At 43.8% G+C, this 23939-nt stretch overlaps 1 pseudogene across 1 annotated transcript in view; it reads left to right on the top strand.

Moving 5' to 3' along the window:
• LOC309384033 (ceramide synthase 4-like) overlaps window positions 1-18705 on the top strand; it is a 68572-nt pseudogene extending 49867 nt beyond the window's left edge. The window contains exons 14-16 of the transcript in view: window positions 3762-3980; window positions 17882-18028; window positions 18700-18705. The product of the transcript in view is annotated as a ceramide synthase 4-like (transcript). The remainder of the gene's footprint in view (window positions 1-3761; window positions 3981-17881; window positions 18029-18699) is intronic.
• Window positions 18706-23939: the final 5234 nt, after the last annotated feature.

The raw sequence follows: 23939 nt of genomic DNA, 5'->3' as shown, positions 1-23939 counted from the left end.
CATTCCACTTCTTCATCTTCTTTACCTGAGACATTTGGTGGGAGCAGAAATCTGTTCATAGAATCATAGGCAATTGAGTTCAACCTCCTACTCAGGACAGGGATCTGAACTAGAGTATACTTCATTGTTAGTTGCCCATCAGAGCTAATACTTTCTAGTGTTAAGGGCCCTAGAGTTGGGAATGACTAGCTCATATGTACGAGGGGAACCTTTACCTTTACTTATTGTGAGAAAAGCTATTTCTATCTAATAGAAAAACAAAGAGACCATGAACTATAAAAAGCATATTTATTTAAGATACAATTGTATAAGCTTTTGCAAAATGATTCACAATCATGAAAGATAGAAAGAGAATGTCTGACAGATCAGGATACAGGGTTTAAATACAATTTTGGGGTGATAGTCCACTTCCTTACATGTCCATGTTATATAATTTTGTGTAATACAATATCTTGGAAAGTCCCTCGATCTCTTTCCACTGTATTAGGAAATGATAAGAACATAACAAGACAATCAATCTCCTTACATCACCTTTTGGAAACTGACTCCGGCTGTTTTCAGTGAGGCCCAAGTTGACCTGGCCTGCTCTTTCTCAATCTACTTTATAGCTGTGTTATTCCCCTAAATGTATCCTCTCTATAAGGTCTTAGTTGAAGGTGTTACAAAGGTGCTGCTTGTGTTGTTATTCAAATTTTTATTGGTTTTTTAAAAAAAATTCAAGGAAAAAGGGTTATAGGGTTATAAAACATTTTGACAGCTACATCGTGCGGTGGGGAGAAGCCCCCCCAGGTCTTGCAACTTTTACAAACAAGGATAGAAAAATATCAGCATTCACTTAAGTATTAGCAGTTTTAAATTTGACACAAAATCATCGGTGTGTTTCAATCATTTGTTTTGTATCACTTCCATAAAAATACATTGTAGCAACAATTGCAATAGTGTTCCAAGTCACTTTTGTGATCTGAGTCTTCTAGCTGTTGCATCCTCTCTCCCATCCACCGGCTGAACCTCAGCCCCTCCCCCCTTGTTTCTTGTGTAACATCCCCCATTTCACCTAAAAGAGCACTGTGTTTTTTAGCGAAAGCCTCTGCTTCCACTGGTGTGTGAATTCTAATTCTGCTGCCCTCCCAAAAGATCAGCATGCCTTCTGGAAATAGCCCTCTAAACCAGACCCCATTATTATATAATTTTTTTGCTAAGAAGGAATATTTCCTTCTATTATCTCTTACTTTTTTGGGGATCTGTTTAAGAATGGTTATTTCTTTGTCTTTATATTTTAGTGGTCCTCCCCTTTGAGCTCCTAGAACCTCATCTCTTGTAGTTTTTCTAAGAAATTTAATATGAACTTCCCTTGGAACATTGTGTGTTCTTGCATAGGCCGAATTAACCCTATAAATCAGGTCAATGTCCCACCAAAACTGTTGTTTATCTCTATTAATATACTCTGCTAGTATTGTGGTCATAGTCTCCTTGAGATCTTCATTCTCAGCTTCTGGCAAATTTTGGAACCTAAGAAAGAAAGACATCCTTTCAAATTCCATTTTTAACATCTGATTCCCAAATTCTGTATTCCCCCTCTGGATTGTCTTCATCTCATCTCTAATCCCGACCGCCCCCTCCTCCAGCACACCAATCCTCTGTTCATTCCGTGTAGTTTGCTGGTTCGTCTCTCTGAGCTCTTCCTTTAAGTCCTGCAATTGTTTTTTTAATTTCGTCCTGTCCCTTTAAGATGTTTTGAAGCATCTGCTGAGTAGACAGGTCTTTTGCACTCTCTTCAGAGGCTTTAGGTTGTAGGAAAGATCCCATTTGTGACTGGTGTGCAGGGCTGGACGTTGAAGATGTTGGGGCCGACGAGGCCTTACCAGGTGGCAATTTCTTAGGACCCATCATAAGGCTCAGAGTTAATTGTTATTCTGCACAATGAAATGGCGTCTGTGGTAAGGCACAGCCGGCAGGGATCACCAAACAAGCAGGTCCAAAGGGGAACAAGTCCTCTAGCAGAAAAGTTAAAGCAGATAGGTGGGTCAAAATATACCAAGTCCACGGCAATAACGTGTTTGAAGAGGCTCCTGGAGGTCTCTGGGGTGGAAGTTAGTTGAAAGCCATAAAGTTTTCCAAGGGAGTAGTCTCATTCATAATGAGAAAGAAGAAGGAGGAAGTTGGCCATCTTGGGTCAGCCAGTATAGGAGATCAGGAAAACAACAGTCAAAATTTCCATAAGTAGTTTAAAAAAGAATCAGTTCAGCCATCCTTTGTCTAGCAATTGTAGCTGCTTGTGTTATGTAAAGTGTAAAAATGGAGTTGCTCAGATTCTTTTTTTTTACAAGAATAACCCCATTTCTGTCACCTATGCTACCATATCAATCAATTTCAGAATAGATTAAAACAGCAGTGATTAAAAAACAATAGTACAAATTAAGTACACTGTTTTGTTGAAAAGTGATAAGAGACAGAGAAAGAGAAGTAAATCAAGCTACCTGTCCATAAGATCCATAGAGGAAAAGAACTTCCTACAAGGTCCTGAAAGGTCTTCAACAATTACTCAAGTTTCAGGAGATGGCCATTTCAGGAAGGAGCAAGTTGCCAATCTGGGTGTGTTTATGAATGGTGTTTAAAGAGGTTAGTTGAAGTCCTAGTCAAAATTCATGCCTTGCCACTGGCAAGACTAGCAAAAATGTTTAACAACACGTCTGCCAAAATGCAATCAGACTCCAGGTACTTATTATCATAGGTGGTGGACATGTTTCAAAGCAAGAAAATATTGGACGGAAATACATTCATGGTTGGAAAAGATGATTCAGTATCATATATATATTTAAAACCAAAAATATTCTTGTTACGTATAATACCAGAAAGCTATGACAAAGGGACTGTATATTTAATGTTACATGCATTGACAGCAGCGTGGATTGAATTGGCAGAATATTGGAAAAATGAGAACGTTCCATCAGATGAAAATATAATTCGGAAAATATTGGATTGTGGAGAGATGGATAGATTGACATCAAAAATATAAGATAAAGGAGATACAGAGCATTATGTCATATGGAATAGATTTTATCAATGGTTAGAAACAAGAGGTAGAAATTAGATGAGAAAGAACATTGTTATGTATAAGTAAAATATGAATGTTGTTTACAACTATAAGTATGTTAATATAATCAATAGGAATATAGATATGCTAATATAAATATGATCAGAATTATTATTTATGTCCAGGATGTGAGGGGTCTGTAGATATTTTCACAGCCCTCTTTTTGACTCATGCAGTGTACAGGTCCTCAATGGAAGGCAGGTTGGTAGCCATTGCTTTTTCTTGAGTTCTCCATATCTGTTGAAGTCTGTCTCTGTCTTGTTTGGTTGCAGAGCCAAATCAGACAGTTATAGAGGTGCAGATGACAGATTCAATACTTCCTCTGTAGAACTGTAACAGCATCTCCTTGGGCAGTTTGAGCTTTCTGAGATGGCACAAAAAGGACATTCTTTGTTTTGCTTTTTTGATGATGTTTTTGATGTTAGGCGTCCATTTTAAGTCTTGAGATAAGATGGAAGCTACAACCTTGAAGTGATGTTGAGGAAAGTGCCAAATATTGTTTGTTACACCTGATTGCTCAGATCTCCACCAAGGGAACTTCTCTGGCTTCTGAGATGTACCTCAATCTTCTAAAATGATGGGCATCACAGGATGATAGAAGTCATGAGGTCTCATTTATGATTTTCACCTGATTACTCCAATTTCTGTTTTTTTCCTTTTCTTTCAGCTTCTTGGCTACTTAAAGAATGTCCACTTCAACAACAGTGCTGGAGAAGAAGTCTCCTTCTCAGAAAATGGATTGGGATCAGCTCAATATGACCTTCTCAACTGGGTTCTCCTCCCCAATCAGTCTTTTCTCCCTGTGAAAGTTGGTCAAATAGATCCCAGGGCTTCCCCAGGCCAGGATTTCACCATTAACTCCAAGGCAATCACCTGGACCTCAAAAGTGAGTTGAAAGGCAATGATGTAAATTCAAGGAAACATTAATTTTCTCCTGATAAACAGAATGTCCTTCTAACTGGAAAACAAATCTTTTGAAGCAGAAAATATGGCAGTCATTTGATGAAAAATCTGCCTTGCATGTACCATATTTGAAGACAACATCTGGAGGTCCAAGAAAGCTCAGTGTTGGGAAAAACCTCTGAAACTCAGAGAGAATTAGGCGAGATGACAGTGATTTATATGGATCATAGAATGATCTGTGGTTCATTTTTATTCAGTCAGATCCACATGATACTTTGTTTTAGAAAAACTGTAGCTGACTGTCACAAGCTTTCCTTAGCATTCTGGAGATTGGAAGTCCCACTTCCAATCTCCAGAATTCATTGGTGGGTTGGGAATGGATGGTCCTAAATCATCCGTGAGCTTTTTGTGATTTCTGGTAGACCATGGTGATTCATTTCATTGGAAATTATTCTGCAGATGGAAACAGGAATATGGGAAGGAATAAATGAAGTATTCCAATGGTGCTTTTTCAAGAGGCAACTGGACTTTCTTATCCTTCTTCGAAGATATTTCACTTCTCATCCAAGAACCTTCTTCAGCTGGATGAGCTGAAAAAAGTTTTTGGATGAGAAGCAAAATGTCCAGTTGCCTTTTGAAAAATCACCTTTGGTACAACTATGACCTGGATGACTAAGAATCTCCATAGACATAAAGGAAGCATGTTCGTTGCTTATGCCGTATCATGTATTTCTCTTTTCTCTTTCAGAAGGTGCCCTTTGCCAGGTGTGGCAGGAAGAGGTGCCAAGCAGGAGAGAGGAGAAAAGTCCCAGTGGGAGAGCAGGTTTGCTGCTACCAATGTGATCCTTGCCCAGAAGGGACCATTTCTAACCAGACAGGTAGAGCACATTTCACATGTAGATTCCCCCTCTGAACACTCAGTCTACATTTCTATGTCCTTCTTTCTCATTTTGTGATCTCCACAATGCACACTAATAGTTCATGTACACACACACAATATAGCAGGATTCCTGAGAGATAGATTTATCAGTCTTCTGTGGGTTCTAGTATAAAGTGAGGAAATTAGTAATTTCTCTCGCACTGAAGGCTACATTAGTCATGGAAATTCCCAATGACTAGCCTTTATTCCACTTGTCCCTGGCTGATTTATCCTCAGATTTATCATTAACGGAGGAGGATTTTCTATTTGTGATGCCTATAAAGAGCTCAATTCAATTCAGAGTAGAGCTGGAAGGGACCTTGGAGACCTTGGAGTTCTACTCCAACCCCTTGATCAAGCAGGACAACCTATACCATTTCAGACAATGGTCCAATAGATTCTTAAAAACCTCCAGTGACGAAGCACCCACAATGTCTGAAGGCAAGCAGTTCCACAGATTGATTGTTCTCACTGTTAGGAAGCTTCTCCTTAATTCCAGGTTGCTTCTCTTGATGATAAGTTTCCATCCATTGTTTCTTGTCTTGCCTTCTGGCGCTTTGCAAAACTTTGCAAAAAAAAAAACCCTCTTCTTTGTGGCAGCCCCTCAAATATTGGAATACTGCTATCATGTCACCTCTAGTCCTTTCCCCTAACTAGCCATATCCAAATCCTGCAACTGTTCTTCATATGCAACTGTTCTCCAGGTCTTTAATCATTTCAGTTGCTCTTCTCTGAACTGAGTCTCAACATCTTTTTTGTAATATAGTGACCCAAACTGGATGGAATGGAATGGAATAGAAAAGAATAAATAGAATAGAATGGAATGGAATGGAATAGAATAGAATAGAATAGAATAGAATAGAGTAACAGAGTTGGAAGGGACATTGGATATCTTCTAGTCCAACCCCCTGCTCAGGCAGGAAACCCTATACCATTCTAGGTGTGGCCTTACTAAGGCTTCATAAAACAATATACTACTAGTTCATGTGATTTTGACTCTATGCCTCTGTTTACACGACCAAGGATTGTATTAGTAGTATTAGTATTAGTGCTCAGTGGGACACTCATATTTCCCTTGAAGATGGGATAGTGATCATAGCACATGCTCTTGAAATCCTTAGACAAGACTAAGTACATTCATTTTATCTTGATTTCAGATGCCACTCATTGTGACTCCTGCCCAGAAGACCAATATCCTAATAAGGACAAGGACCACTGCATTGTCAAGAAGATCCACTTCCTTTCCTATGAAGACACCCTGGGATACACATTAGCTATTCTTGCTCTCTTTTTTTCTGTGATCACATCTATGGTCCTGATAACTTTTTTAAAATATCAGGACACACCAATCGTCAAGGCCAACAACCAAGATCTCACCTACATCCTCCTGCTCTCCCTCCTGCTCTGCTTCCTCTGCTCCTTCCTCTTCATTGGTCGACCTGGGAAACTCACCTGTCTCTTCCAACAAACTACCTTTGCCATTCTCTTTTTCCTTGCGGTTTCCTCTGTGTTGGCAAAAACTGTCATGGTGGTTCTGGCTTTCATGGCTACCAAACCAGGGAACAAGGCAAGGAAATTCTTAGGAAAACCACTGACCAACTCCATTGTCTTAGCCTGTCCCCTAGTCCAAGTACGTCTTTGTGCCACCTGGCTGGTAACCTCACCCCCATTTCCCAACATGGACTTCCATTCTTTGGTAAAAGAAACCATTTTGGAATGCAAGGAAGGCTCAGTTTCAATGTTTTATACTGTCCTTGCCTACTTGGGTTTCCTGGCCCTCATCAGTTTCACAGTGGCCTTTTTGGCTAGGAAATTGCCAGACAGCTTTAATGAAGCCAAGTTCATTACTTTCAGCATGCTGGTGTTTTGCAGTGTTTGGATCTCCTTCCTCCCCACCTACCTGAGCACCAAAGGGAAGTCCATGGTGGCTGTGGAGATCTTCTCCATTTTGGCCTCTGGGGCTGGTCTCTTGGCTTGCATCTTTTTCCCCAAATGCTACATTATCCTACTGAGGCCCAATCTGAATTGTAGAGAGAATATAATGAGGCAGAAGAATCTCTGACTTATGCATAGATTGGGAACTTTTGTTATGAGTTTAGGACATTTTTGTATTTGATCTGATTTCTTAAAAGTAGATAAATGAGCGAGGGCTTTTTTATTTTAATATTTGGAAATCAAATGATGTGACTAATCACAACATATCTGCTAATCAGCAACAATCACACACTTTTCCATTTTCCATTCATAACTATTGTCCCAAGTGAGTCCCCATAATCAACCTGAAAATAAACTTATTAAGTGTCTTAGTAAGGTTTTGGGTTGAGTTCACTATCAGTGTTTTTAACTATGCTTGTAGTATCATCAGCATATCAAAAATTATTCATGTTCCTTCTTTCAATCTTTACTCTGATCTTTCATTCTTCAGGTTCCAGCTTCCTCATGGTCACTTTGACATAAAGGCTGATCACATCTAATCCCTTCATAATAAAATAAGAAAGTATAAAGAATACAACCTTGCCATTTTCCTTTCCCTATCTTGAATGAATCAGTGTGGCATTTGCACAATGGCTTCCTGATTTGTGTACAGAACTGCACCAAATGTGTTAGCACCCCCATAGCTCAATCAACAAGAGATTTATCTGAGTAGCACGGAGACAAAGACCGGAAGCCTGAAGTTTTATAAAGACAACGGAAGTGTGCCATCTTGCCCTGCCAGCTTCGGGTTTAGGAGGCATAACAAAAATTTCAAAGTTTCCAAAGTTTCCAGATCATCATTCCATTGTGAGGTTAAATCCGAAATTCACCTTTGCTATAAGTGTGGCGTCATTAGTTGGCTCTGTCCCTGCCTCCTCCCCTAGGGCTAAGAGCAGAAATAGTTTACAGCTGCCTGTCCGAGGGGGGGGGAAATCCCCCTCCCTCCAGCCGCGCTTCTCCAAAGCAGGTCGAAAGAAAGTTTTAAAGCTGTCAATTTTTTTCCCAAGCAAGCAAAGGGAATGGAGAGAAGTTTCCGCCTCACCGCACCGCAGCTGCATCCTTCTGATCGCTCATTCTTCCAGCTGCCTCACTGCGAAGACGCCGGAGCACCTCCCCATCATGCTCCCCGATGCCTAGGGCGATGTGGCCCCCCCCCGGCCGCCGCCGATTCAGGGGATCCCCGCGGTGCCGCCCCTTTGGCAGGAGCCTCTACGGGGTGTCCTGTGCCCCCCAAGGAGTGAGGGGCCCACCGGAAAAGCGCGGGGCGAGCAGAGCCTGCCCGTCACGGTAGCCGACGGAACCGGAAGTTGAATCCATTCTTTTTCTTGTGGTCTTTTCCGTGGCTTTTGATGTGATTGACCATGTATACTTTTGAGTCGGTTCCAGGACTTTGGGGAGTGGAGTAGAATTTTGTGCTGGTTCATCTCTTTCCTCGATGGCCAATCCCAATTGATCTCGAGGGGGAATGAAATGTCCACCATGCAGCCCCTGCTTTGTGGGATGCCAGAGGACTTGGTGCTCTCTCAGTTCCCATTTAACATCTACATGTTACCATTGAATGAGATATTTCTGTATGCAGATGATACCCCGTTGTATGTCTGTGTTTCAGGTGAACTTACAGCAGGGGTGGGTTCCTGCCGGTTCTAACCAGTTTGGTAGAAGAGGTTCCACAAATCTACCAAACCGGTTGGAACCCATTCCCCATGGAGCGTCTGCCCCGCCCACTCGCTTGCTTCCCCCACCCATTCCATCACCACTCGCGGGTGGTAGCTTGCGTGGCGCAACCAGCCTCCTAGGACCTCCCCGAACTTCCCTAGGAGCTGTGGCTGCCAGCAAAGCACGGGGGCGTTCCAGGGCATCCCTCCCCCCACTGGTTCCCCGCCTTCCTTCCCGGAGAAGTTTTCCAAGGTGTGGTTTCAAAAGCAGCTTCTCATCCCTTGTGCCCAGCTCCCACTGAGCTCCAAGAAGGAGGAGAAGAGCCTTTGGGGAGGGAGGAGGAGGAGGAGGGGGGAGGGGGAGGTGCACTTGCAGGGCCATGCCAGCTGGGCAACCAGCACTAAGAAACCACCTCACAGCTTTTGAAGGGAGGAGAGACAAAGGAAAGGGAGAATGCGGAGTCGCCTTTCAGGGATGCGAAAGTGGTGGAAAAATAGCACCACTGCCAGAGTCTAAAGCTTTCTGCAGCTCCAGACAGGTGAGGTGGGGAGCGGAAACCAGGCGGTTTCCTTCACTCCCCTTGCAAGGGAGTAGTAGGCGTCGTTTTTGCATCCCTGCATTCGCTGGACTCCACGCTCTCCTCCACATTCTCCTCGGCTCCTCATGATTGCAATAGACATCCAGAAGTGGTGGGGGCTGTCAGGCTGGAAGCCCAAGCCCCATTAGCCCCAAAAGCTGCTTCTGGAAGCACACAGGTCTTAAAGCTGTCAAGTTTGAACACCCATGGGGGCTTTTTTTCTAAAGGGTTAGGGGTGCAAGGGTCTTGTAACGTGATAGCTTTAAGACTTGTGTGCTTCAATGCCAGAGTTTCTGGGCCAACATTTTGGTTGCTAAGCAAGAGCATTGTTAAGTGAGTTTCACCACATTTTGCAAGTTGGCCATGCCCACCCAGTCACATGACTCCCAAGCCACTCCCACCGGGTCACATGACTGCCAAGCCACTCCCGCAATACAGGCCACACCTACAGAAGAGGTTCTAAAAAATTGGAAACCCACCACTGACTTACAGGTACTATGTTCCTTCATGGTGCCTGGATGCTGTGAGAATCTGGATAGGGAAGAACAGGCTTCAACTTAACCTTGGTAGGATGGAGTGGTTGTGGGTGGGTGGGGAGCTCCTCCATCTGAGTGCTCTTCACCTTTAAGGGGTTGCCATGCCTCAGACTGAGCTGGTGTGTAATCTGAGGGCCCTCCTGGTCTCACAACTCCTCCTTGAGGAACAGGTGACAGTTGTGACTAGGAGGTCCTTTACATAACTTCTTATGATGTGCCAGTTGGACATTTTCCTGGATCATGAGTCTGTGTGCTGACTCACTCATGCCCTGGTCATCTCTTATGTGAATTAATGGAAGGTGCTCTACAAAGGGCTACCTTTGAGGAGCATTTGGAAGCTACAGCTGGTGCTGAATGCAGCAGGGTGGATAATGTTATATACCCCTGGAATGGCACATGCAATAGCCCTGTTATACAAGCTGCATTGGTTTCTGCTTTGCATCCATGTCCAGTTCAAGATTTGGGTTATCACAGTGAAAGTCCTACATAGCATTGGACCTGGAGACCTAAATTGTCAAGTTGCCATGATGGAAAATGATGCTGAGACCATAGAATCTATGGAAGAGTCACAAAGATGATAAAAGACCTGAACGGGAATTCATATGATGTATATTTAAGGGAAATAGAATGTCTGCACTAAAGGATTAGGGTTGAAATTATAGCAAAAAGATAAAGGTTTCAATTTCAGTTGTGTCTGGCTCTGGGGCATGATGTTCCTCTCTGTTTCTTGGCCAAGAGAACAAGCGTTGTCTAAAAACAATTTCCATGGTGACGTGGCCAGCAGGGTCACACGCCAAAGGCACATACTGTAGATAGCAATCTACCAATATTTGAGGGGCTTTCCCAAAGAAGAAGGGGTCAAATTATCTTACAAAGTCCTGGAGGGAAGGAGAAGAAGTAATGGTTGTAAACTTATTAATAACAAAGCCAACCTAGAATGGGGGAGAAACTTCCTGATAGAGAGAGAGAGTACTTAATCAATGGAATAGGTTGCCTCTAGAAGTTATGGGTGCCCCATCACTGGAGGTTTCTAAGAAGAGATTGGACAGCCATGGGTTCAGAATGCATAAGGACTCCTGCCTTGGGAAAGGGGTTGGAATACGACACCACCAAGGTCCTTTCCAGCCCTATGATTGTCTCTGAGGAACCATCTCACCCAATGCTTTTGGCCCATTCCTCTCAATTCGGCAGAAGGGCCATACTGCAGGCCCTTGTGGTCAGAGCTTCAGCTGGCAGGTCTAGAATATCTAGGAATATCCTGCCACCTGAAATGAGATCTGTCCCCTCCCATCTTGACTCATGTCGCCTGTCCCCCTTTCCCTGGGCAGGAGGTGTCATGACTCCATATGGCAGAATCAAGTTCAGATGCCTCCTCCAGTCTCAAGTCAGCTGAGGACACCTATAAGTACTATAAATAGTCCTTCTCAGAGATGCCCCCAATTGCCACCTTCTCCTCTTGTCCTCTTCTCTTGCTGTCTGCATCCCCCTAAAGGCAAAGAGCTTTGGTCCTCCATGATCCCAGCTCTCGATGCCTAGACCTCTATACAGGTAGTCCTCAACTTATGACCACAGTTGAGGCTGAAATTTATGTTGTTAAGTGTGACATGTGTTAAGTGACTTTGGCCCCATTTTACAACCTTTCTTGCTGTAGTTGTTAAGTGAATCACTGCAGTTGTTAATGACACAGTTGTTAAGTGAATTTGGCATCCCCCATTGGCTTGGCTTGTCCGAAGGTCGCAAAAGGGGATCACGTGACCCTGGGACATTGCAACCGTCATAAATATGAGTCAGTTGCCAAGTGCCTGAATTTTGATCACATGCCCATGGGAATGCTGCAACGGTCGTAAGTGTGAAAAATGGTCATAAGTCACTTTTTCCAGTGCCTTTGTAACTTTGAACAGTTACTAAATAAACTGTTGTAAGTCGAGGATGGCCTGTATAATGTCACCTAAGGGTTTTCAATTCCTTCTGTGTTTAATTTTTATATTTATTATATCGTTTTTGATTTTTTTAATTAAATCAATATACTAATTTTAAATAGCAAATTTTCTCCTTTTAATGTAAGATAATAAAATAAATAAAAATAAAATATATTTAAAAAACCACCGTTGTTGACCCCCACCTGAAATCCCACCTTTGCTGGAGCTCCAGAGTTTTCTGCAATGCTCCACAAACAGCAAGAGGGAAGCAGAATGAATGATTTTGTCACACGGCCACATAGTGCAATTACAGAAGCGGCCACCATATTCCAAATGATCACAACTGAATGAGGCCACTGGTGGCTCCTATAAGTGAACCTGTCCCAACACTTATGGAATGAGAACAGATTTTGTATTCTTTACAGACCTACGAACGTTCTCAAGATATGGTCTACCAAATGTTCCTGCAGCCACCTCATCATTGCCACCTCACCCCCCCCACCCATCCCAGTCAACCCTTGGCATCCTTCTTTCCATAGCTGCCCCACCGTGGTGACCCTTCCCATCTGCTCCTCCCCCGTTACCCCTTCTTGGGCGATTCACGGTGGGACAATTGCCCCGGCAGATTTGCCACGTGTGATAATTAGCCACACATATCTCAACTGTTCCTAGAAAAAAAAGAAGGTCCTTCCCACTGCACCAACATCCTGCAGCCACCTCATCATTGCCACCTCACCCCCCCCCCCATCCCAGTCAACCCTTGGCATCCTTCTTTCCATAGCTGCCCCACCGTGGTGACCCTTCCCATCTGCTCCTCCCCCGTTACCCCTTCTTGGGCGATTCACGGTGGGACAATTGCCCCGGCAGATTTGCCACGTGTGATAATTAGCCACACATATCTCAACTGTTCCTAGAAAAAAAAGAAGGTCCTTCCCACTGCACCAACATCTTCTTCCTATACAGCCAGCTGGAATTGGGGTCCCTTCCCCATTCTTTTTGCCCATGTTGGGGGCCAGGTGGGCTGGAGTAAGTAAAGGGCTCTCTCCACCAGAAAAGTCAGCAAATGGTGGTCCCAGTGGACTCACCTATAGGGTGATTGCTAGATTAGAGGCTCCTTCCGGAGAGGGGGCACCCGTTGATTCCCTGTGAGCTGCCCCGCTTCAGACTCATCTCCTTCCCTCCAGGAGTGATTGAGAATTTGCTCCCACCATATAATTGCACAGAGAGCACAGTCCTACCTTGCACCCACAGTGGGCTACAACTCGTGCATCACTCTTTGCAAACTGGACAACCCAGGTCATGGCAGGAGTGAACATGCTTGGCTTTTGACTCCCTTTGAGCTGCCTCCCTTTGGTTGAAGTGCGTAGGGAGAATATATGGACCAGACAGCCTCTGTCCCCACCATGTGCAGCCAACCCAGAGCTTCATTTTGATGACCAATTCCATGGTTCCAGTGTTCAGTTTTCAAACAGGGGCCCTCAAGCTGTAGACTGCTATCAATGCAGGGCAGGATTGTGCTCTCTGTAAAACTAACTTGTGGTGGGGGGGGGGGAGAAAATTCTCAATCATTCCTGGAGTGACAGAGCCTCTAATTTAGGAGGCATCATCTAGGAGCCTTTAGGTGGGAGCAAAAGTTGCATAATGCCTTTGTTGGCCTTGGTGGTGGACAGAATGTAAGACCTGTCCCAGCTTACACATTTAGGAAAGAAAAATCCTTGACTGTATTTGTAGAGTGGGATATAGTTTTACTAAAAGTCAAGTGGTTACAATGTAAGCAAAGCCAAATCTGAAGATTCCCACATAAACCATGTAATTTTCCCTTTTCCCAGGTCCTTCCCATATGTCATGTTGTTGGTGTCCCATGAGGTTAAAGTTAGTTGTTTTGGTAACAATTCTAAAGTTTGGTGCCTGTGTTCTGTTCCCATGCCTGTGTCCTTGGATCATTCAGTCATTGTAGGTGGTTGCCTCCTTTTTCTGTCATTCCTCCCCCACCTATCTTCCCCCATCCTTTATGGCAGATCTGACATAGAGACTTTTACTGTCCGCAACCCACCTGGCACCAATCCCTCCCCTCTGAGCGTGATTCTCATGTGGGAGAAGATGGAAAAATGGGAAAGGGGCCCCATTTCCAGGAGTCAGTGTAGGAGGAGGTTAGTGCAGTGGGAAGGACCTTCTGGGAATGGATTTGGTCTGGGAAGATTGAGACCCCCATGACTAATTGTCCTGCATCACAAACCTCCCTGGTCAATTTGTAGTGCAGTGAATCACTGGGATGAGTCAGTGAGGGAGAGCAGCTGGGGAGGGGTGGCTTGGGAGGGGCTGACAGGGAGGGGTGGCCATGTTGGGTTAGCTGGGATGGGGAGGCTGGGGTGAGGTGGCTGGGCGACTGCAGCCAATTGTCCCATTCCTATCAATGTGATGTGTTGCAAAGTTACTGTTTGTTGCTAAATAAGGACTATCTGTAATGTTTAAGTAGTTTATGTAGCTATTACAACTGCTTAATCCTTCAGGCTCCCTCCCTCTGTGGTTTCAAATGCAGGACCAAAAACCAATAATCAAGTCTCACAGCAGTATTGTTTGTTAAAAATGTGCCTGCGATAAATTTTCTCCAGAGAATAGTGGGCAGAACTCTCGAAGAGCAAAGGATGAACTCATTTTTATACATTTGAAAAAGGAAGAGAAAATGATATATGCATAAGGAATAGATGATGTAAGCATACTTATTCATAATTTTGAATATCAGTTATTTTCCCACCCTTCTACTCTTACAATTTTCAACACAGAAATATTCTCTTACTAAAATACATATCAGGTGTGTTGCCATAGAAAGTTTGATAAGGACTATCAACATCAAGTCTCACAGCAGTGTTGTTTGATAAAAGTGGGCCTAGGATAAATTTTCTCCAGGGAATAGTGAGAGGAATGCTTGAAGACCAAAGAGTGAATTCATATTCATACATTTGAGTAAGGAGGAGAAAATGATATATGCATAAGGAATAGATGATGTGAGCATATATATTCATAATTCTGAATATCAGTTATTTTCCTACCTTTCTACTGTTATTTTCCCATCCTTTTACTGATACTATCGTCAACAAAGAAATAATTTCTTAATAAAATACATGTCAGGTGTGTTGCCATAGAAATGTTAATAAAGCTTATTGAACATCAGAGCTTTCAAGTTTGCTATTTTATGGGGAAATTAGCAGACATTCCTTCTGTTTCTTCTTCTCACATGAGAAACCATTTGATGAAAAGGGAGATGGAATTAAAAATAAGTGGAATAGACCTCCATAAAGCCTCAGATATCTAGGGAAACAACCACCTATCCTTAAAACACTGATACTGAACCTTTAAAATACTATCTTAAAGAAAAAATAATAATAAAATGAGAAAAAATAACTCCTTGAAATAATAAATGCATCTTCAACAACTAGCTTCCCATCCACATAGGGCACTGGAGCTCGCCAGGATACTTTGACAACACGATAAATGAAAGACATGATAAAGGAAAGGCTGAGAGATTGTTGCTGAAAGCAGGTTTATTGTAAACAGGTGCAACACTTGATTCTTTTATGGACAAATTTCTCCTTCATGTCATCATTTTTTCCGAAATCTTATCACATTCTAAACATGCCTCAAAAACAAATATAAATGAGGCCAGCTATTGCATTAATTAGAAATTTTTGTTTCTTACTATATTTTCTCTACAATTCAGATCTGGCCTCAGCAGAATAATGTAGCATTTGGGGGAAAAGATACAAGCCAAGAGAGCAGCTCCAGAGGCCAAAATGGAGAAGATCTCCACAGCCACCATGGACTTCCCTTTGGTACTCAAGTAGGTAGGGAGGAAGGAGATCCAAACACTGCAAAAGACTAGCATGCTAAAAGTAATGAACTTGGCTTCATTGAAGCTGTCAGGCAATTTCCTAGCTAGAAATGCCACTGTGAAACTAATGAGGGCCAACATTCCTAGGTAAGCAAGGACACTGTAAAACATTACAGATGAGCCTTGCTTACATTCCCAGATGATCTCTCCAAACAAGGAATGAAAATCCCAGCTGGGATATGGGGGAGAGGTTCCCAGCCAGGTGGCACAAATAAGTGCTTGGACCAGGGGACAGGCTATGACCATGGAGTTGGTCAATGGTTTTCCTAAGAGTTTCCTTGTCTTGTTCCCTGGCTTGGTGGCCATGAAGGCCAGAACCACCATGACAGTTTTTGCCAACACAGAGGAAACTGCAAGGGAAAAGAAAATGGCAAAGACAGATTGTTGAAAGAGACAATTGAGCTTCCCTGGTTGACCAATGAAGAAGAAGGAGCAGAGGAAGCAGAGCAGGAGGGAGACCAGGAGGATGTAGGTGAGATCTCGGTTGTTGGCCTTGACAATCGGTGTGTCATGATGTTTATAGAAAATCACCAGGACTACAGAAGTGATCACAGAGAAAAAGAGAGCAAGAAAAACTAAGGTGTATCCCAGGGTGTCTTGATAGGCAAGGAAGTGGACCTTCTTGTCAATGCATTGGTCCTTGTCCTTGTTGGGAAATTGGTCTTCTGGGCAGGGTTCACAGTGAGCTGCATCTGAAAACAAAAGTCTTTATCTAAGGATTTCTTGAGCAACTACCATGCACATTATCCCTTCCCCAAACATGATACATGTGTTGCCTTTCTGCTATTGACCCACCCACAAAGGGAATGATGGAAGAACACACTGAGCAATTTATGGGGCATTAAAAAGAGCAAATCATCTTCTTCATTGATGATGATCTTGAGAATAAATTAACCAGAGACAAGGATTAATTCACTTCCAACTACCCATTCATTGTGCACTTCCAGGGTTTACGTGGCTTTCAGTCTGAGATTGTTGCCTGTTTTTCCCCCCTGTACTGCCTGTGTTCAATTTATAATGGATAGATCTTTATTCCAAGAGTGCTGCAGTTTCGTTTGTAGTATATTATCCCTGCCTTAACTTCTCTGCTTTGTATTTCAAATGTGTTCATTAGAAGTTTTTTCTGCCTCCTACTCTTTCTAAAGAGATAGATAGATGGATATCCCCTTTCTCTGGCAGGACTGGTACGTAGGGGATTGATAGTGCTGACAGAAAATGCACATTGTAAATGATAAAAAGTAAAGCTTGGTCTGCACACCCCACTTCCTCAGTAAAAGATTGGAGGTTGGTTTTCCAAATTGGATATAAGAGTAGCCTTGGAAATGCAAGTTGGAGATTCATTAATTCTGCCCTAAAACAATCCTGCATGGATCTGCTGAGGATCAGGAGGTGTCTTCTGTGGCCAGGGCAGTTTAGATCCATAAACTGAAGTGATTTGCTGAAAAGTCTGAATGAATGTCAATGTTATAAAAAATGACCATAATAACAAAAAACAACAACGAATGTCTTTCTTGATCCTTTGAAATCTGCTCTACCTGTCTGATTAGAAATGGTCCCTTCTGGACAAGCGTCACACTGATAGCAGCAAACCGGCTGGCCCTCTGGAACTCTTCTCTTCTCCCCTGCATGGCATCTTTTCATGCCACACCTGGCAAAGGGCACCTTCTGAAAGAGAAAAAGAGAAATACTTGAGATGACCTAACCAATAGACATGCTTCTTTAATTTGTTTCCACATTACTATTTCTATTCCATATTCCCATTTCTATGTTCAGAATCTCTTCTAAGAGATTCTTTCTATCAAAAACCAGGAACAGCTGCTGAGGCATTCAAGCCAGAGGCACTCCCAACCTACATACAGATGCTGGAGATTGGAACAGGGGTTTCATCCTGCAAAGGAAGGCTTGTGTGACTGAACCATAGCAATTCTAAAAGAAAGAACCAGGATTTATAATTGAGCTGCAAAGGCCTTTGGAAATCACAGTTGTTTGCTGTAATTGCATCCTGTCTTTGAAGCAGACATGTTCCCAAGCCTAATCCTTTGTGGAATGACACAAATCAGACCTCAAAGGTGTTAAATGCAAAGCAGATTTCTCACCAAATGACTGCTATGATTTCTGACTCAATTGAATATTTTTCAAGTTAGGAAGATATTCTGCTTTTCAGGAAGAGAATGAATCTTTCTCTGGGCTTACAAAGTTCCCACTCAGCTCACCTTTGTGGCCCAGACGATTTCATAAGATTCAATGGTGAAATTTTGGCCAAATCGGGGGTGGGACCAGGCCCTGATCCACTGAAGGAACCTCACTGATCCTTTTGGGCCACATGAGGTGTGGCAGATGGCAGCATGGGCCACATGGGGCCCTGGGGGAACAAGGACCCTTGAATGCTTCTCCCCATGGCTCTGCCTCCACAGGCTGCTTGGCGGGATGGCCTGGTGATCCCAGTGCTTGGACCCACCTGCACAGCACTGGCTGTGGAGCACCTGTGGGCCTCAGATGACTGCGGGTACTGCCAGACCATTGGCCTCTTCACCCTTGCCCCCTCCTGTGCATGGACTGGGGTGGGACAGGCCTTGTGTTTGACATATCTGAGCTGGAGCTTCTATTACGGCCTACCTCATGGCAGTACAAGCCTCAAAATGTCAACATTTCTCCATTTTATTGGATTTCTTATAGCACTGAGTGACACCCTATGGACTTTGTAAAGATGATCTGGAACCTTCTCAGTAAGGGCCACATGTAGGTTTTCCTTCAGGCCTCACAGAGGAATTCTCCATGCATCTGGTTGATAAAATTGTTTGGATCTGTTCCCAATTGGAGGCCAAGCATGGTGTAGATCCTATGGAGATGGCTATGGGAAGGACTTACCCAGTTATCTAGGGACATTTTGACACTGTTGAGCCCAAGGAAGTCATCTTTGGCATGTAAATGTGGCCACCTGTGAGGTAGATCCATGACCCTCTTGGCTGGTCAAAACCACATGGAAAGTGCCATGTGGGTGGGTCCTAATGATGGTTAATTCATCCTTGAAGAAGAGGGTCTTCCCAGCATCCTTTAAAGAGTTTCTGTTATGGCCTCTCCTCAAGAAACCTTTGCTAGACTCCATCATGCTGATTATTTCATTGAGTCAACCACCTCCTCTTTTAAGAGAAGGGGATTGAGAAAGTGGTAGATCCTTGAGAGGATCCTGGATTAAGTGGATTATCAAGATTTCTTCTGGTCATGTTTTCAGGCCTGAAATGGGACAGAAACACCATTACTCATGGTTTTGTATGATCTCTGGTGGAAGCAGGATGAAATTCATGAATCCATTCTTGTTCTTGTGGTCTTTTCTGTGGCTTTTGATATGATTGACCATGTATACTTTGTGGTCGGTTACAGGATTTTCGGGAGTGGAGTAGAATTTTGTGCTGGTCCATCTCCTTCCTCCATGGCCAGTCCCAATTGATCTCGAGAGGGAATGAGGGGTCCACCAGGCAGCCCCTGCTTTGTTGAATGCCAGAGGACTTGGCGCTCTCTCAGCTCCTGTAGAATGAGATATATCTGTATGCAGATGATACCCCGTTGTATGTCTGTGTTTCAGGTGAACTTACAGGTACTATGAATGTTTCTTCATGGTGCCTGGATGCTGTGAGAATCTGGATAGGGAAGAACAGGCTTCAACTTAACCTTGGTAGGATGGAGTGGTTGTGGGTGGGTGGGGGGCTCTTCCATCTGAGTGCTCTTCACCTTTGGACTTTAAGGGGTTGCAATGCCTGAGACTGAGCTGGTGTGTAATCTGAGGGCCCTCCTGGTCTCACAACTCTTCCTTGAGGAACAGGTGACAGTTGTGACTAGGAGGTCCTTTACATAACTTCTTATGATGTGCCAGTTGGACCTTTTCCTGGATCGTGAGTCCATGTGCTGACTCACTCATGCCCTGGTCATCTCTTATGTGAATTAATGGAATGTGCTCTACAAAGGGCTACCTTTGAAGAGCATTTGGAAGCTATAGCTGGTGCTGAATGTAGCAGGGTGGATAATGTTATCTACCCCTGAAATGGCACATGCAATAGCCCTGTTATGCAAGCTGCATTGGTTTCTGCTTTGCATCCATGTCCAGTTCAAGATTTGGGTTATCACAGTGAAAGTCCTACATAGCATTGGACCAGGAGACCTAAATTGTCAAGTTGCCATGATGGAAAATGATGCTGAGACCCTAGAAAGAGTCCATAGAAGAGCCACAAAGATAATAAAAGGCCTGGACATGAATTCATATGATGTACCATATTTTTCGGACTATAAGACTCACCTTTTTTCCTCTAAAAAGAGGCTGAAAATCTGGGGGCGTCTAATACACCGAATACAGCATTTGTTTGCCTCCTGAAGCCCTGCCCCTTCACCAAAATGGCCATGTATAGCCTTATGGAGGCTTTCAGACAGCTCCTGGGGCCTGGGGAGGGCAGAAACGAGCAAACAACAGGCTGTTTTTTGCCCCCTCCAGCCCCCAGCAGCACTCTCTAAGCCTCCAGAAGGCTATGCGTGCAAATATTTTGACAAAAAACCAGCCCGTTTTCATGAAAAATTGGCCTTTTTTGCTCGTTTTTGCCCCCCCCACCCCCCAGGAGCACTCTGCGAGCCCCCCCCCCCAAGGCTATTCATGGCTTTTTAAAAAAATGGGCCCGTTTTCACAAAAAACGAGTCATTTTTGGGTAGGTTTGCAGAGTGCAAAAACTCCCCCCTCCCTTTCGGAAAACTGTTTAGTTAGAGTGACTGATGAGAATTACATTAATTTAATTTAATTTCAAGATTTATAGACCGCCCCCTCTCCCCAAAGGGACTCGGGGCGGTGTACAGGCATCTCATTAAAAACCAGATTGATCAAGTGCTGTCCTGCAGAAACAAAGTTTTAGGTGTTACAGGTTGTCAACTATTTCCTTCTCCAGCACATGGATAAATACACCTGGAAACATCCATCTCCCTACCTACCTACCTACTGTCTCTCCCCCCCCCCTCTCTCTCTCTCTCTCTCTCTCTCTCTCTCTCCCTCTCCCTCTCCCTCTCCCTCTCTCCCTCTCTCCCTCTCTCCCTCCCTCCCTCTATCTACCTATATACCTACCTACTCTCTCTCCCTCTCCCTCTCCACCTATGTACTGTATTTCTCTCTGTGTGTGTGTGTGTTTGTGTGTGTGTGTGTGTATCCCTCTACCTACCTACCTATCTACACACACTCTCTCGCCTTACCTACCTACCCACTGTATTTCTCTCTCTCTATTTCTCTCTCTCTCTCTCTCTATTTTTCTCTCTACCTACCTACATAACTATTCTCTCTCTCTCCCTACCTACCTACTGTATTTCTCTCTCTTTCTCTCCCTCTCTATCCTCCTACCTACCTACCTACTTTTTTTAATTTGCCTCTTCAAAACCTGGGTGCATCTTATATTCTGAAAAATACAGTATATTGAAGGGAAATAGTATGTCTGCACTAAAGGATTAGGGTTGAAATGATAGCAAAAAGGGAAAGGTTTCGATTTCAGTTGTGTCTGGCTCTAGGGCATGATGTTCCTTTCTCTTTCTTGGCCAAGAGAACAAGTGTTGTCTAAAAACAATTTCCATGGTGACGTGGCCAGCAGGGTCACATGCCAAAGGCACATATTGTAGATAGAAATATACCAATATTTGAGGGGCTTTCCCAGAGAAGAAGGGGTCAATTTATCTTCCAAAGCATTGGAGGGAAAGAGAAGTAATGGTTGGAAATTTATCAAAGAGAGACCCAACCTAGAATGGGGGAGAAACTTCCTGATAGAGAGAGAGAGAGTACTTGATCAATGGAATAGGTTGCCTCTAGAAGTTATGGGTGCCCCATCACTGGAGGTTTCTAAGAAGAGATTGGACAGCCATTGGTTCAGAATGCATAAGGACTCCTGCCTTGGGAAAGGGGTTGGAATACGACACCTCCAAGGTCCCTTCCAGCCCTATGATTGTCTCTGAGGAACCATCTCACCCAATGCTTTTGGCCCATTCCTCTCAATTCGGCAGAAGGGCCATACTGCAGGCCCTTGTGGTCAGAGCTTCAGCTGGCAGGTCTAGAAGGAGAATCTTTTCTATCATGGAATATCCTGGCACCCAAGATGAGATCTGTCCCCTCCCATCTTGACTCATGTCGCCTGTCCCCCTTTCCCTGGGCAGGAGGTGTCATGACTCCATATGGCAGAATCAAGTTCAGATGCCTCCTCCAGTCTCAAGTCAGCTGAGGACACCTATAAGTACTATAAATAGTCCTTCTCAGAGATGCCCCCAATTGCCACCTTCTCCTCTTGTCCTCTTCTCTTGCTGTCCACATCCCCCTAAAGGCAAAGAGCTTTGGTCTTCCGTGATCCCAGCTCTCAATGCCTAGACCTCTACTTTCTGTGCCTCAAATGCTATACAGGTAGTCCTCGACTTATGACCACAGTTGAGCCTGAAATTTATGTTGTTAAGGGTGACATGTGTTAAGTGAATTTGGCCCTTTTTACAACTTTCTTCCTGTAGTTGTTAAGTGAATCACTGCCATTGTTAATGACATGGTTGTTAATTGAATCTGGTTTCCCCGTTGACTTGGCTTGTCCGAAGGTTGCAAAAGGGGATCATGTGACTCCAGGACACTGCAACCGTCATAAATATGAGCCAGTTGCTAAGTGCCCAAATTTTCAGCACATGCCCATGGGAATGCTGCAACAGTCGTAAGTGTGAAAAATGGTCATGTCTCTTTTTTCAGTGCCTTTGTAACTTTGAACAGTCACTGTTGTAAGTCCAGGACAGCCTGTATAACGTCACATAAGGATTTTAAAGTCCTTCTGTGTTTAAGTTTTATATTTATTATATCATTTTTGATTTTTTAAAAAATTAAATCAATATACTAATTTTAAATATCCTATTTTCTCCTTTTAATGTAAGATAATAAAATAAATAAAAATAAAATATATAAACAAAATCACTGTTGTTGACCCCCACCTGAAACTTCATCTTTGCTGGATCTCCGGAGTTTCCTGCAACGCTCCACAAACAGCAAGAGGGAAGCAGAATGAATGACTTTGTCACACGGCCACGTGGTGCAATTACAGAAGCGGCCACCAGATTCCAAATGACCACAACTGAATGAGGCCACTGGTGGCTCCCACCAAAATCATGCTAAGTGAACCTGTCCCAACACTTATGGATTGAGAACAGATTTTGTCTGCTTTATAGACCTACAAACATTGTCAATATGTGGTCTACCAAACGTTCCTGCAGCCACCTCATCATTGCCACCTCACCCTCCCACCCACCCCAGTCAACCCTTGGCATCCTTCTTTCCATAGCTGCCCCGCCCTGGTGACCATTCCCATCTGCTCCTCCCCTGTTACCCCTTCTTGGGCGAGTCACCGTGGGACAATTGCCCCAGCAGATTTGCCACGTGGGATAATTAGTCACACATATCTCAACTGTTCCTAGAAAAAAATGGTCCCAGAAGGTCCTTCCCATTGCACTGACATCTTCTTCCTATACAGCCAGATGGAATTGGGGTCCATTCCCCATTCTTTTTGCCTTCTCCCATATTTAGTTGCTCTAGTTGAAGAGGGATTGGGGCCAGGTGGGCTGGAGTAAGTAAGCCACCAGCAAAGCCAGCTAATGCAGGAGGTGAATGGTGGATGGTGGTCCCAGTGGACACACCTACAGGGTCCTTGCAAGATTGAATGTTCTTTCTAGAGAGAGTCCCCCTTTGACTCCCTGTAAACTGCCTTGCTTTTCTTTCATATCCTTCTCTCCAGGAGGGATTGAGAATTTCCTCCCCCCGTATGTATAATTGTATGGAGAGCACAGTCCTGCCTTGCACCCACAGTGGGCTACAACTTGTGCCATGGCAGGAGTGATCATGCTTGCCTTTCACTCCCTGTGAACTACCTGACTTTGGTTGAAGTGCCTAGGGAGAGTATGTGGGCCAGACAGCTTCTGTCCCCACCATGTGCAGCCAATCCAGAGCTTCAGTTTGGTGACTGATTCTTTGGCCTTGGGTGTCCAGTTTGCAAAGAGGTGCTCGCAAGCTGTAACCTGTTGTCAATGCAGGGCAGGACTTTACTCTCCGTATAACTATCGGAGGAAGGGAGAGAGAAAATTTTCAATTTCTTCTGGAGCGAAGGAATTAGAGTCTATGAGTCTCCAGTTGGGACCACCGGCTGCATAATCTTTTGCTGGCCTTGCTGGTGGACACAATGTCTCCAAGCTTAGACATTTAGGAAAGAAAAATCCATGACTCTATTTGTAGTGTTGGATATACTTTTACTAAAAGTCAAGTGGTTACAGCATAAGCAAAGCCAGATCTGAAAATTCCCGCATAAACCATGTAATTTTCCCCACTCCCAGGTCCTCCCCCATATGCCATCTTGTTAGTTTCCAATGAGTTTAAAATTAATTCTTTTGGTAACAAAGCTGAAGTTTGGTGCCTGTGTGGTGGCCCTTTTCATTCTGTCCTCA

The sequence above is a fragment of the Natrix helvetica genome (genome assembly GCF_964273705.1).
Source record: "Natrix helvetica genome assembly, chromosome: 1".
Classification (NCBI taxonomy): Eukaryota; Metazoa; Chordata; class Lepidosauria; order Squamata; family Natricidae; genus Natrix; species Natrix helvetica.
The sequence above is the reverse complement of the archived record's forward strand: the minus strand, read 5'-3'. Positions and strand labels throughout refer to the sequence as shown.